We start from the raw sequence: 14,036 nt of genomic DNA on the forward strand, positions 1-14,036 counted from the left end.
AACTATCAAAGAAAATGCTAAATTTGAAAAATTCCTGGTACAAAATGTCCAAGAAATCAAGGACACCATGAAAAGACAAAACCTAAGGATGATAGGAACTGAGGAAAGAGGAGACACCCAGCTCCAAGGCCCAGAAAATATTTTCTATGAAGTCATAGAAGAAAAAATTGCTAGTTTAAAGAAAGAGATGCATATAAACATACAAGAAGCCTATAGAACACCAAATTGAGTAGACTAGAAAAGAAAATCCTCCTGCCACATAATAATCAAAACACAAAATTTACAGAACAAAGAAATATATTAAAAGCAGCAAGAGAAAAGGGCCAAGTAACATTTGATAGCAAACTTATGTGAATCACACCTGACTTCTCAGCAGAGACCATAAAAGCCAGAAAAACCTTGGCAGAGGCCCTGGAAAACCTAAGAGACCACAGATGACAGTCCAGACTACTATACCCAGTGAAACATTCAATAACCATTGATGAAGAAAACAAGATATGCCATGACAAAAACAAATTCAAACCATACCTATCCACAAATCCAGACCTACAGAAGTTATTAGAAGGAAAACTCCAACCCAAAGTGATGAAGTATACCCAGAATAACAAAGGAAATAGAGAACTTTACTTTAGCAAAACAAAAACAAGAAAAAAAGCCACACATAACCACAACCAACACCAAAATCAAAGGACCTAACTGTCACTGGTCATTAATCTCTCTCAACATCAATGGTCTCAACTCTTCAATAAAACTACACAGATTAACAGAAAAGACCCAACATTTTTCTTCATCCAAGAAACCCATCTCAGCCACAGAGATAGACATGACCTCAGCGTAAAAGGCTGTAAAAAGGTTGTCCAAGCAAACGGACACAAGGAGAAAGCTGGTATTGCCATTCTAATATCTAATACAATAGACTTTCAACCAAAAGTAATCAAAAGAGATAAGGAAGGACACTTCATATCCATTAAAGGAAAATTCAACCAAGATTACATCACAATTCTGAACATATTAGCCCCAAATACAAGGGCACTCACATTTGTAAAAGAAAGGTTAATAAAGTTTAAACCACACATTTATCCCTACAGTTAATAGTGGGAGACTTCAACACCCCACTTTCACCAAAGGATAGATCAATAAAACAGAAGCTAAGCTAAGAAATAATGACATTAACTGATGTTATGACTCAAATGGTGGATCTAACAGATATGTACAGAACTTTTTAACAAAACACAAAAGGTTTTATCTTCTCAGCAACTCAAATAACCTTCCCAAAATTGACCATTTAGGAGGTCACAAAGCAAGCCTCAACAGATACAGGAAGATTTAAATAATACCTTGTATCTAATCTGACCACCATGGACTAAAGCTGGACTTTAGTAACAACAGAAATAATAAAAATCCTATACACACATGGAAACTGAACAACTCTCTACTCATGACAACTGAATCAGGGAAGAAATAAAGAAATAAATTATAAACTTCCTTTAAAAAGGCTAGACAAACACTTACCCAAACTAACTAAAAAGCAGAGAGACACTATCCAAATCAACAAAATCAGAAATGAAAAGGAATACATAACTACAGGCACTGAAGAAATTCAAAGAATTATTAGGTCTTACTACAAAAGCCTATATGCCACAAATTTGAAAATCTAAATGAAATGTCTAATTTTCTTATAGATTCCACTTGACAAAGTTGAACCAATACCAAGTAACAAATTAAAACTTCCAATTTTGCCTGCAGAAATAGAAGGAGTCCTCAAAAGTCCCCCAACCAAAAAGATAGCCCAGGGCCAGATAGTTTCAGCACAGAATAGTACCACACCTTCAAAGAAGAGCTAATACCAATACTCTTCAAACTATTTCACAAAATAAAAAGATAAGCGGATTCATATTTATCTCCATGCACAAAACTCAAGTCCAAGTGGATTAAAGTCCTCAGCCTAAAACCAGATACACTAAATCTGTTAGAAGGAAAAGTGGGGAAGAGCCTTGAACTCATTGACACAGAAGACAACTTCCTGAACAGAACACCAACAGCTCAGGCTCTAAGGTAAACAATTAATAAATGGGACCTCACGAAACTGAAAAACTTCTGTAAGCCAAAGGACGCTGTCAAGAGAACAAAGCAATGGCATACAGTCTGGGAAAAGATCTTTACCAACCCTACATCTGACAAAGGGCTAATATCCAAAATATATAAATAACTCAAGAAATTAAATGCCAGGAAACCAAATAACCCAATTAAGAAATACAGTTCAGAGCTAAACAAGAATTCTCAACAGAAGAATATCGAATACCTGAGAAACACTTAAAGAAATGCTCAAAGTCCTTAGTCATCAGAGAAATGGGAATCAAAACAACTCTGAGATTCTATCGTACACTCATCAGAACGGCTAAGTTAAAAACTCCTAGGATGGCAGCACATGCTGGAGAGGATGTGGAGGAGGTGAACCCTTTCCTAAGCCCACTGCACATATGTAGCAGCTGCACAGCTTGGTCTTCATGTGGATCCCACAACAAGTGTAGTGGGGCTCTGTGACTTTGATGCCTCCCTTTGTATCTTGTCCCTCTACGTGGGCTCCCATGTCTGGCCTCAGTGGGAGAGGATGCACCTAGTCCTGCAGTGACTTATTGAGCCAGGGTAGGTTTGTAACCATGGAGGACCTCCCTCTTCTCTGACTGATGGAAAGTGGAACATGTTGGGTAGGAGTTGAGGAGAGGAGAAAAGGGAGGGCTGCAATTATTATGTAAAGTGAATAAATAAGTTCTTAAAAATAATTAATATTTGCTGGTATTCTTTTCAAATTTATGTTTTGTTTTCTTAGAGTCTGTAGTTGAAGTTAAATGAAATAATAAATTTTATTCCATGTTTTTTATAGTCTGGTAATATACAATATCCAGAATTTGACAAAAGCTAGAACCAAATCTAGAGTTCATATAAAAAGAGCACATATTTAAAACCCATAAGCAATAACTATAAACATGCAAATGGATATCATAAACAGCAACACGAGAAAAACAGTAATGTATTAAGAAAATACTACTGAAGACAGAATGGTGTGTTTGACACTTGACAGACTGGAATAGAATTGCTTTCTGTTATTCTTTAATGCACATATTATTTAACCCTACTTCTTTCTATAAATAGCCCCTTGTTTCACAAGAATCCATCTCTGGTCTAGTTTAAACCAATGTACATAATGCATTTACTTTCCATATCTCTTTATTTACATCTGAAAATAAAGGATGTACTCTATTGTATCCAGTTATAGAAAGCACTAAGAATCTATGCTAAAGACTTCTGGGAATATCTCAAGCCAGTATTCTCAAATTACACAAAGTGTCATTAGATACCCAAGAACGGAGTGTGCTGATGTGGAGTACTGGTTTACATAAATAGGCCCTAGAGCTCTCACTGTGTGAGCAGTAATAATAGAGAAAGATAGTCACATACCCAGGGAGGAACTTTTCTCACCACTTTCCATTTCCCTGACAGAAATAATTTAAGGGAAAATGTTTATTTTGGCTCCCATTTGAAGGTAGTGCCTATAATAGTTGGGATGGTGTGGCAGCCGGAATGTTATCATGGCTGCGGTGGCAGGACTGTGAATCAGCGTGCACACATCTGGACAGACCATGGAGCAGAGAGATGGACTCTGGGTATCATTTGACTTTTTCCTTTTCCCCCTTTTAATCTAGTCTGTAACTCCAGTGCACAGGATGTTGTCACCCCTGTTCGATCTCAAGCTTTCCGAGTCCATTAATTCTCAAAACACCAAAAAAAACTTTTTCGCAGTATGTTTCCTGGGTAATTCTAGATACAGCTGAGTTTAGAATGAACCTCAGCGATCACAAATGTGCAGAGGATATTTTCAAACCTGATTGGTAGTAGTACCTGCTATAGAGGTTGCAAGTAAGCTTATAGCTTAAGAACATTCGTTGAACACACACACACACACACACACACACACACACACACACACACACACACACACAAAGCTCTTTTCTGCCTTTGCTCAAGGATTTCCAGGTGAGTGAACAAGTTAGACTGAGGAACAGGAAAGTGAGTGAGACCATCACAACATTGAGAAAAACAGTGCAAGAAGGTTTTGGAGAATTTTTCTATGAGGAGCTCAATGGTAAAGAGTTCTAAAACAGCACCGAAGTACCAAAACAGAGTGACTAGGAAAAGAAAGAAGGGCTATTAAGAGACCCCCTTAAAGGGACTCCTGTGTAAAAAGAGAATTTCTCCCTCTTTTGTATGTTCAGGAGCATCTAAATATCCATGAATTTTCCAGAGATACTCTTGAATGCAGATTTGGACTAATTACCTCTGAGATAAGATGTGAGATAGGTATATATGTAGTGTGTGTGTGTGTGTGTGTGTGTGTGTGTGTGTGTGGTGTGTGTGTGTGAGTTCTTGCTCTGTAGCCTAGGCTGTTCTCCAAATTGTAGACTCACACAATCATCCTCCTGTTGTGGCATTCCTAAGTATCTGGGGCTGTAGATGTTATTGCTCATCGCTTTCCTTTGACAGAAACTCTATAAACTAAATGACCAATGAAGAAAGTTTCTTTTATACCAATATTAATGCCCTAACAAGTGTAATGAAGATTATGAAAAAATAAAATATTTGTTATGTAACCATGAGGTCAGTAATATTATATTAATAGAAAAGAAAATATTGAAGCAATGATGATCCTCAATACATGTAGCATGCAGCATATATTTTGCTTAATTTTTACTGCCATACCTTATGTTTAATCTGAAAGATCTCAACAGGCTTCCAGGGAAAGAAATAGGAAACCATTTTTTCCCAACTTTTATTTTATTTATTTATTATTTTTTAATTTTTTTATTAATTTATTCTTGTTACATCTCAATGTTTATCCCATCCCTTGTATCCTCCCATTCTTCCCTCCCTCCCATTTCCCCCTTATTCCCCTCCCCTATGACTGTTCCTGAGGGGGATTACCTCCCCTTGTATATGCTCATAGAATATCAAGTCTCTTCTTGGTAACCTGATGTCCTTCCTCTGAGTGCCACTAGGTCTCCCCCTCCAGGGGACATGGTTGAATGTGAGGCACCAGAGTACGTGAGTCATTTAAAGCAGTTCCTCCGACATCCTATAGCCGGAAAATGTACACAGACAAGAGGAGAGAGAGACAGAGAGAGAAAGAGAGAGAGAGAGAGAGAGAGAGAGAGAGAGAGAGAGAGAGCCAGAGACAGAGAGACAGAGAGACAGAGAGACAGAGAGACAGAGACAGACAGAGACAGAGACAGAGACACAGACACAGACAGATACAGAGAGACAGAGACACAGAGACACAGACAGAGACACAGACAGAGACAGAGACAGAGACATAGAGACAGAGACAAGGAGACAGACAGAGAGAGATTGAATGTTCATCAATCAGGGTAAACTGCAGCAAAGTGACTTAATTTCTTTCTAATCTCACATGTTTAATGAGAGCTAAAATGGCTATAGGAGTTACACAATCCTCTTTGTCTCCTTTTTCTTTATTTCTATATTTAATAATTATCCAATTAGCTTAATTTTACAGGATGAGAATTTGTGTTGAAAGAATCATATTTAGAAAACTTATATCTTAAAAAGTGTTCTTACTATAATGTTTTGACTTTCATGCTTTTACAATGATGTATAAGTGGATTAATTTAAGGAAAGTTCAGCTTTGAGTTGTGACTTTTCTCCTGGCTGTGAAAAGAGAGCTAAGTGCTAGCTCCAGATGCCCACTCTCCACAAAAGGGGTGAACCCACACTCTACAGTGCGTTTTGTTGCTAAGTGATCCTTCTGAGTAGCTTATTATGTTACACATACTTCATCATACAGCATTTTCAGATTGATGGATTCATCTGAATACAAGTCATCATAATTTAAGGACTACCACTGGTGTACAGGGATATTTTTCCTGCTCTGTGCCCTAACGTTGTGATGAGTAAAACACACAATGCTGTCTTGGTTATTCATCTTTCAGTTACAGTTATGTAATGAGAGATTCCAGCCAAAGACTGATATGTTGAAGAAGATGAGTACTGTAGTATAGGGCATTTTTCTGGCCAAGTGAACAAGAATTAGCATTGTTGGCACACTATACTGGATGACACACCTCTTCTATAATTGTCTTTTCTACAGGCTTAAGTAATGGCTTCCACACTGTGTATTGTTCAGGAGATGGCGGTGCCTCCCAATGTTGTTATCCCTTTGGTACCAACACCCCATCTAATGGTCTTAACCTTAACTGCATACTTATTAACAGTTCTTTCTAAATACTTCAAATAACTGATTTAGACACATATACTGTGAAGACCAGGAAACTTCAAGTTTCCACCTCTTTAAGCAAACACTAGCAGGGTACATATTAAACTTGATACATTCACTTTATGAAAGACCTTGGCTGTGTATGCCAACTCTCTTATTAGTGTGACCCTGGAAGATAAAATTCATTACAAAATGAGCTATACTTAGTAAGTACTCAGAAAATGATGTCTGAGCATGATTGTTTTAGCTATTAATGAACAACTGGTTAACACAATATATGTTCAGAAGTCTTTGAGAAAATTAATCTAAATAAAACTATATCCAAAGGTATAAGTAACAAAATTTAAATTATCAAGGGTCACACTTGCTGTGTTGTTTAGCTCAGATTCATATACAGATGAGGAACTGTTCTGTGGAATACTTTATTCATCTCATAAAGTGAACCTGTCTTTGTAAAGAACTGTTGATTCATGAGATTTTTTAAATATTCATTTATAGGTGGATTTCTAGTAACATGCTGATAATATTAATTTTTCTATGTAGTTCAATTTTTTCTTTTTGTAACTTTTTACTTTACTTTTCTTTTTTACATATATATTTATATTAATACACATATATACAATAAACTACCTATAACAAGAAGAACCATGACACAATCAGAAATTACATAAAACTTACATTCTTAGTGTTTTGGTTATTTGTATTTGACAGCCTTGAAGAAAACAACCAGATGAAAAAAATCTGTTCAAGGTCTGAAGATGAAAATGGATTCAATGATAAACACACAGACAGAAGAAAAATAAGAACATGAGACCTCAGAAAAGAAGGCAAGAGACACAGAGGTGAGCTTTTCTAACAGAATCCAAGAGATGGAAAAAACGAATCTCAGGTCTAGAAGATACAATCACAGACCTTGAAGCAACCATTAAAGAAAATGCCAAATCTGGAAAATTCCTGACACAAAACATCCAAGAAATTAAGGACACCATGAAAAGAAGAAATCTGAGGATAATAGGCATTGAAGAAAGAGAAGATATCAGACTCCAAGGCCCAGAAACTATTGTCAACAAAATCATAGAAGAAAATTTCCCCACTCTAAAGAAAGAGATGCCTATAAACATACAAGAGGCATACAGAACACCAAATAGAATTGACCAGAAAAGAAAACCTGCCCGTCACATAATAATCAAAACACAAAACATACAGAACAAAGAAAAAATATTAAAAGCTGCAAGGGAAAAGGGCCAAATAACATTTAATGGCAAACCTATCAGAATTACACCCAACTTCTCAGGCAGAGACCATCAAAGCCAGAAGGGCCTGGACAGAGATCCTGCAAAGTCTAAGAGACCACAGATGCCAGGCCAGACTACTTTACCCAGCAAAACTATCAATAACCATTGATGGAGAAAACAAAATATTCCATGACAAAACCAAATTCAAACAGTACCTATCCACAAATCCAGCTTTACAGAAGGTACTAGAAGGAAAACTCCATCCCAAAGGGTCAAGCTACAACCAAAACTACTCAAGAAATAGATAACTATACCATAGCAAAAACACAACTACACAAACGCTCGACTAGAATCAACATCAAAATTAAGACTCTTAACAGTAACTGGTCATTAATATCTCTCAACATCAATGGTCTCAATTCTCCAATAAAAAGACACAGACTAACTGAATGGGTGCATAAACAGGATTCAACATTCTTCTGCATTCAAGAAACACATCTCACCCATAATGATAGGCATTACCTCAGGATAAAAGGTTGGAAAAAATATTCCAAGCAAATGGTCACAAAAAGAAAGCAGGCGTAGCCATTTTAATATTGAACAAAATAGACTTTCAACCAAAATTAATCAAAAGGGATGAGGACGGACACTTCATACTCATCAAAGGTAAAGTCAACCAAGATGACATCACAATTCTGAACATCTATGCTCCCAATACAAGGGCACCCACATTTGTAAAAGATCTGCTAAAAAGGCTTAAACCACACATCGATCCCCACACAATAATAGTGGGAGACTTCAACACCCCACTCTCAACCCTGCCTGCATCCAAGCTTGCCTTTCTTTAGGCAGAATACTGTTTGTGGCAGGAATGAGGACATTTTGCCCAGTAACTGGTTTGCCACATTTGAAGCCGTCTCCATAAGGAGGTTTTTGATGCTCATCATTCTCTGTGAGAACCCATGTAACTCAATTATAATACAAGGTTTACTCCCAATACTTTGAAAGTGCAATTTCATGCTGTTTAATATAAATAAGTTACACAAGTTAATTGTTAGCTGGTCAAATCATGGTCATGTCAATCACTAGTCTACTTTTATCACAAGAATAAACATCTTAGGTGAGCCAGATAGATATGATTCTATAGAAAGTTAAGTTAGGATAGTTAGATACTGTCTTCAAAAACCACAGAGACATGCAGAATATGGAATTTTGAAATGTTTTTTTTAAGATTCATTGACAATGAGACAGGTTAACTACTGGCAACACCCAGCCTATGTCAAAGAGGATGATGAGAACGTAGTTCATCTTATGTGCCCATCATGAAGTGTAGAAAGACGAGAGGAACATCTGAGAGTGCACCTAACTTTATGGTAAGAGAGTCAGAGCTAACCGCTTGTGGCCTCATTGCTCACAGTCATTGCTATATTGGCTCACTGATATCATATTGTCAACTGACTTGCGAAAGAGTATTTTTACAAACTTGCAAATATCTAAAGGCATTTTCCTACCTGTTGATAGAAAAATAGCACCTTACCATTAATGTTTATCTTCAGGATAATCATTCTTTTCAAATTCAAAAAATAACCCAAACAAATGAAATGTATTTAACCATCAGTAAGAGCAAATCTATGTTATGTATAAGAACATAGACACAACTCGAATACATCATGTTAAATAGATTCACATAGACTCAGAAACAAAATTTTTTCTGTCATTTTGGGCCCTAGATTTTATATTTTGACTTAATATCATGAATTTATATATGACAAGAAAGTATAAGAAGATGTTTAGGAGACTAACAGTAACTAAGATAAGTACCTAGGGTGTGTAGAATGGTATGGAGGTACACAATTAATGTACGTTATATACACATTAGAAAATGTCTCTGGAGTACAGTGCTGTATTCAATGATTATACAACCACAAGAACAGAATTAGTGTTATGTTTCAGACACAAAGGCACATACATAAGGAAAAATCCAAAATAACAACTCAAATCTGATTTTCTCCCGCGCTTTTCTCTTTGATACATTTGATGATTAAAGGTGCCACAGAGGAGGCAGGACAAGCAAGTAAACTAAAAGGAAAAGATAGCTGCAGCATAGTACTTGGAATATAAAATACTACCAGCCGTAGACGTACCTCAGTGGCTAAGATCACTGGCTGTTCTGATGGAGGTCCTGGGTTGGGTTTCTACTTTCTTGTCTTCAGTTGTGTTCATGAATTAGTTTGAATTATTTCACTCAACAGTAAGGCATTTATTCCCATCCTTTTAAAGGTCCTTGAGCATATTCACACTTGCCATTTTGAACTTCTTTTTTAATATTTATTTATTTATTTACATGTATGTTTACTTTACTCCACATATATACAATAAACTACATACAGCAAGAATAGCCATGACAAAATCAGGAATTATATAAATGTTACATTCTTACTGTTTTGGCTATTTGTATTTGGCAGCCTTGAAGAAGACATCTTTCCTATCTTGGTGCGTCTAAAATTCTAAATGTAAATCAATCTCCATCACATATTGTCATTATCAACTTAGACCACCTATCTAGACCTAAAAACATCTTAACCCCTAAACAATGCCTGTGCTTTGGCTACATTGGTTTTTTTTTTCCTCGTGCCATATTACAATAAACGTGTTGGTTCCTAAAGAGGCCATCTTGTATTGGTTGTTCCTGTTAGTGTTTTTGCAATTGTATCTAGACATCTGGGTTTACAACCCTGTGGCGTTTATTGTTACAGATATTTAGTGACATTTTAGTTGGATGGCCTTTGGCTCTGTGGTTTTTGTTACTTCATTCGGATAGGTTCCAAAACAGTAAAATGGTGCTTAGTTTTCAGTCTTGAAGGGACCCTGGATTTAGTGCTCAGACTCCAATTGGTGCCAGATTTGAAGTTGTGGTTGAAACTCCGGGTTAGACATCTAGAAATCCAAGATCAGTGCACTGAGTAGGGTGGGCAGCAGTGAAGCAGGCAGGAGAAGGGGAATGATTATTGGGGTTTCTAAAGTGGGACCTGGGGGTCTGGATCCACACAGAGCTGTAATAGGAGTACCATGAATCCAGCCGTGCATGGTAGTGAATACCATTAGAACTGACACTCGCTGGGGTAAATCTAAGGCCTGACTGTGGGTACCATAGAGAGAACCGAGTGGAGGACAGGAAGGAAGATACAGGTAGTGTATCTGAATCCTAGCCAAGTATGTGTGTGGTAGACAGCGTGCTACAGTTGGTGGGGAGTCAAACAGGAATGGAGAGGTTTGAGAGGAATGGCTAGGCTGTGCTAAGGAAGTCCTAAGGGAGCCCTGAACCCATAGGAAGAATGGTATCCAAGTCTTCGGAGATTCGACGTGAGCTGGGAGGAGGTGCTGAGTCAAATGCAATAATTTATACAGCACCACAATAGGTGGCAGATAGCTCCGCCCTCTCTGAACTATTATTAGAAGACAGATGCATACACTCAATTTTTTGTGTTCAAATAAATCTTTTAGGTTTAAAAGTTTTTTTGGGACAAGGAGTGTGAAACAAATGACAGGATAATATTATTTTATCAATCCGCACATAGCCTGTTCCTGCTAGTGTGAATTATCAATAAGCCCTAGAATAAAATGAGCAGCATTGCCTTCCTCTGTAATGATTACCGTTTCTCTACACTTTTCTTTGTTTATTTTAATATTTCCAAGCATGTAATCAGGCCACAATTACCTGGGTGAGGTGATGAAACATGCTGATTATAAATACTTCTCAGCCATGGTGTGATCCATAGGGGTCTACTCCTTGGTACAAAGATGTAATTTCTATTCATTTTCGTGTCAGTTGAAATTTTATATTGATGGAAGCATTAGACCTCGAAGTGGTTTCTATTCTAAAACTCTGTCACGGGTTATTGATTTAACTGACATCTAAACTATCATAGCACATCACAAACATACACAGAGCCTTATATGTCATTGTCAAAATCAATAAAATGCAGGTACAGAAAGGAAACAAACCCAAAGTAGAAAATAACATTACATTAGTTGCTTTAAACATTATAAGATTTAATCAGAATTCCTTATTACTTCTGGCATCAAGCCTGGAGGGCTAATTGTGCACATCAGGGCTTCTCTATCCCCACACTGATGCTGCAGCTTGTGCATTATGAAGGATTTCTTCAACTTTCCTACAAAGTAATTTTGTTGGGGTTCATGCTTTCTATTCTGTGTGAATCATCTCAAGACCATGGCATAATATACAAAAGACATAGATTTAAGACCATAGAAAAAGATATATGGGATTCAATAAGAAATCTTACTTTCTTCATTTATTATGAATGTCAAAGACTGTTGGTTTGGAGATTATTATTATTTTGGAAAATGAAGCCCCCAAAGTGTCAGTATAGTTTACCATTTAATGTGCTCAGCCAGTTGTACGATACTGTAACAATTACATTTTCTGGTTATTATATAGAGATGGTAATATTTCAAAAGTAAATTGGTTGTCAGAGGAAATTAAGCATTCCTAAGTATATAGATTTATCACCTGAAGGGAATGACTATTTAGTTCTTTAATGTAAAGAGAAAACTATAAAAGAAGAGCTTTCATATGAAAAAGCAATCTATTCCCACTTTCCATTTTAAGTGAAACTAATTCCATTCACTTAAAAGAAAAAACATCAGAAGCTAGGCCTCAGTTTTGAATAGGCTGTGAGAATTAAAACAACCACAAACACACACAAAAGGAAAATTATATGATCATAGAACTGTATACTTACAGACTCTAGAATTTTTTTCCTGTTTAAATTTTTATTTATTTATTTATTTATTTATTTATTACTAATTTATTCAGATTACATCTCAATTGTTATTCCCTTACTTGTCTTCTCCCATTCCTCCCTCCCTTCTTCCCTCTTACAGCCTATTCCCCTTCCATAGGTCTGTGAGCAAATGGGACCTCCTCCCCCACCATATGGTCACAGCCTATCAAGTCTCATCTTGGTAGCCTTCCTATTCTTTCTCTGAGTGCTCCCAGGCCTCCATACCAAAGGGAAGTGGTCAAATATGAGGCACCAATGCTCATGTCAAAATCAGTCCCACTCTCCACACAACTGTGGATAATGTCCAGTCCCTTGGCTAGATCTGAGTAGTGCTTCAATATTTACTGCATGTGTTGTCCTTGGTTGTTGCAGTATTTTGAACAGGCCCCCTGGGTCCAGATCTGCCCATCATGATGTTCTTCTTGTAGGTTTCTAGGACCCTCTAGAATTTTTTAATGAAAGTTTAAAGTGAAATATTAGGGTCACAATGTGGTCCTTAACCTTTGTATACAACAGAAGTTGAAAGAAAACACATGTTAGAGTTCACAAGTTATTGGAGTGTGTTCTCAAAGCCAAATTAAATTCAAATAACACACATACACACACAAACAAACACACACACATGCACGTGCACATGCATATGTACACACCAAATATTAGTACTTGGAGTACCTACTTATAAATAATGAATACTTGATTACTTGACAATTAAACAAATAAAAAGGCAACATGAAAATAGAACCTCTCTGAAATGATTGTCTCTAGTGATTCTCCAGAGGTTTTGGGAAAATAAATAGAATAAGCATAAGAAGTGGTTGAAAAGACAGAACAGGATAGGAGAGGGAGTACAGAGGACAATCAGGGTGAGGCGCAGATGGGGGCAGGGGGACAGAGGGCTTTCAGAGACAAGAGAAATCGTGAGTAGGGGAATTTCTGAGGAATGTTGGAGACTTACAACAGGGTAGGCGCCAGAGAGGATATGGGGTAACCCTAGCTGAGAGCCCTAGCAGCAGGGGTCATGGACACTGAAGAGGCCGCCCTCTAACTAGACAGGATTCCTAGTGGAGGGAGGTGGAACACCAACCCACTCATGAAAACTTTGACTAGGAATTTATCCAGGATACAAGATTTGCAAGGATAAATATAGAGCAGAGATGGAGGGAATGCCCATGCCATCCCTGGCCCAACCTGAGACCCACCCCATGGGAGAGAGCCAACCCCTGACACTAACAATGAGACTCTGCTATGCTTGCAGATGATAGCCCCGCATAGCTGTCTTCTGAGAGGCTCCACCCAGCAAACTCTGTGAAGACAGGGTAAGCAAGTCCTCAATAGTTCCTGTCTCACAAATATGTCTGTTAGATACATTGGGCCAGAAGGCTGAAGACATGCTCCAAAGTTATAGAGAGTTTTTGGAGCCTGATCAGACAGCAAACTGTCTCTGTCATGGTCTTACTTTGGAAGCTGTTAACCTGCACTTCCTATCTACTCAGATGATTGATTTTATTCCTTCTCAAGACTGATGGGGTTGAAGACCAGATAGTGTAGTTTTACAATTAAGCTTTGTTGTTTAGGGGTTGAGATGTTCTTAGGTCTAGATAGAAGTTTTTATGTTGATAGAGATGAGATATGATAGATATTGATTTACATTCAGAAATAGACGCACCAAGATAGGAAAGATATTTTCTTCAAGGTTGCTAAATACAA

This window comes from Acomys minous (assembly GCF_964271855.1).
Source record: "Acomys minous genome assembly, chromosome: 10".
Taxonomy (NCBI): domain Eukaryota; kingdom Metazoa; phylum Chordata; class Mammalia; order Rodentia; family Muridae; genus Acomys; species Acomys minous.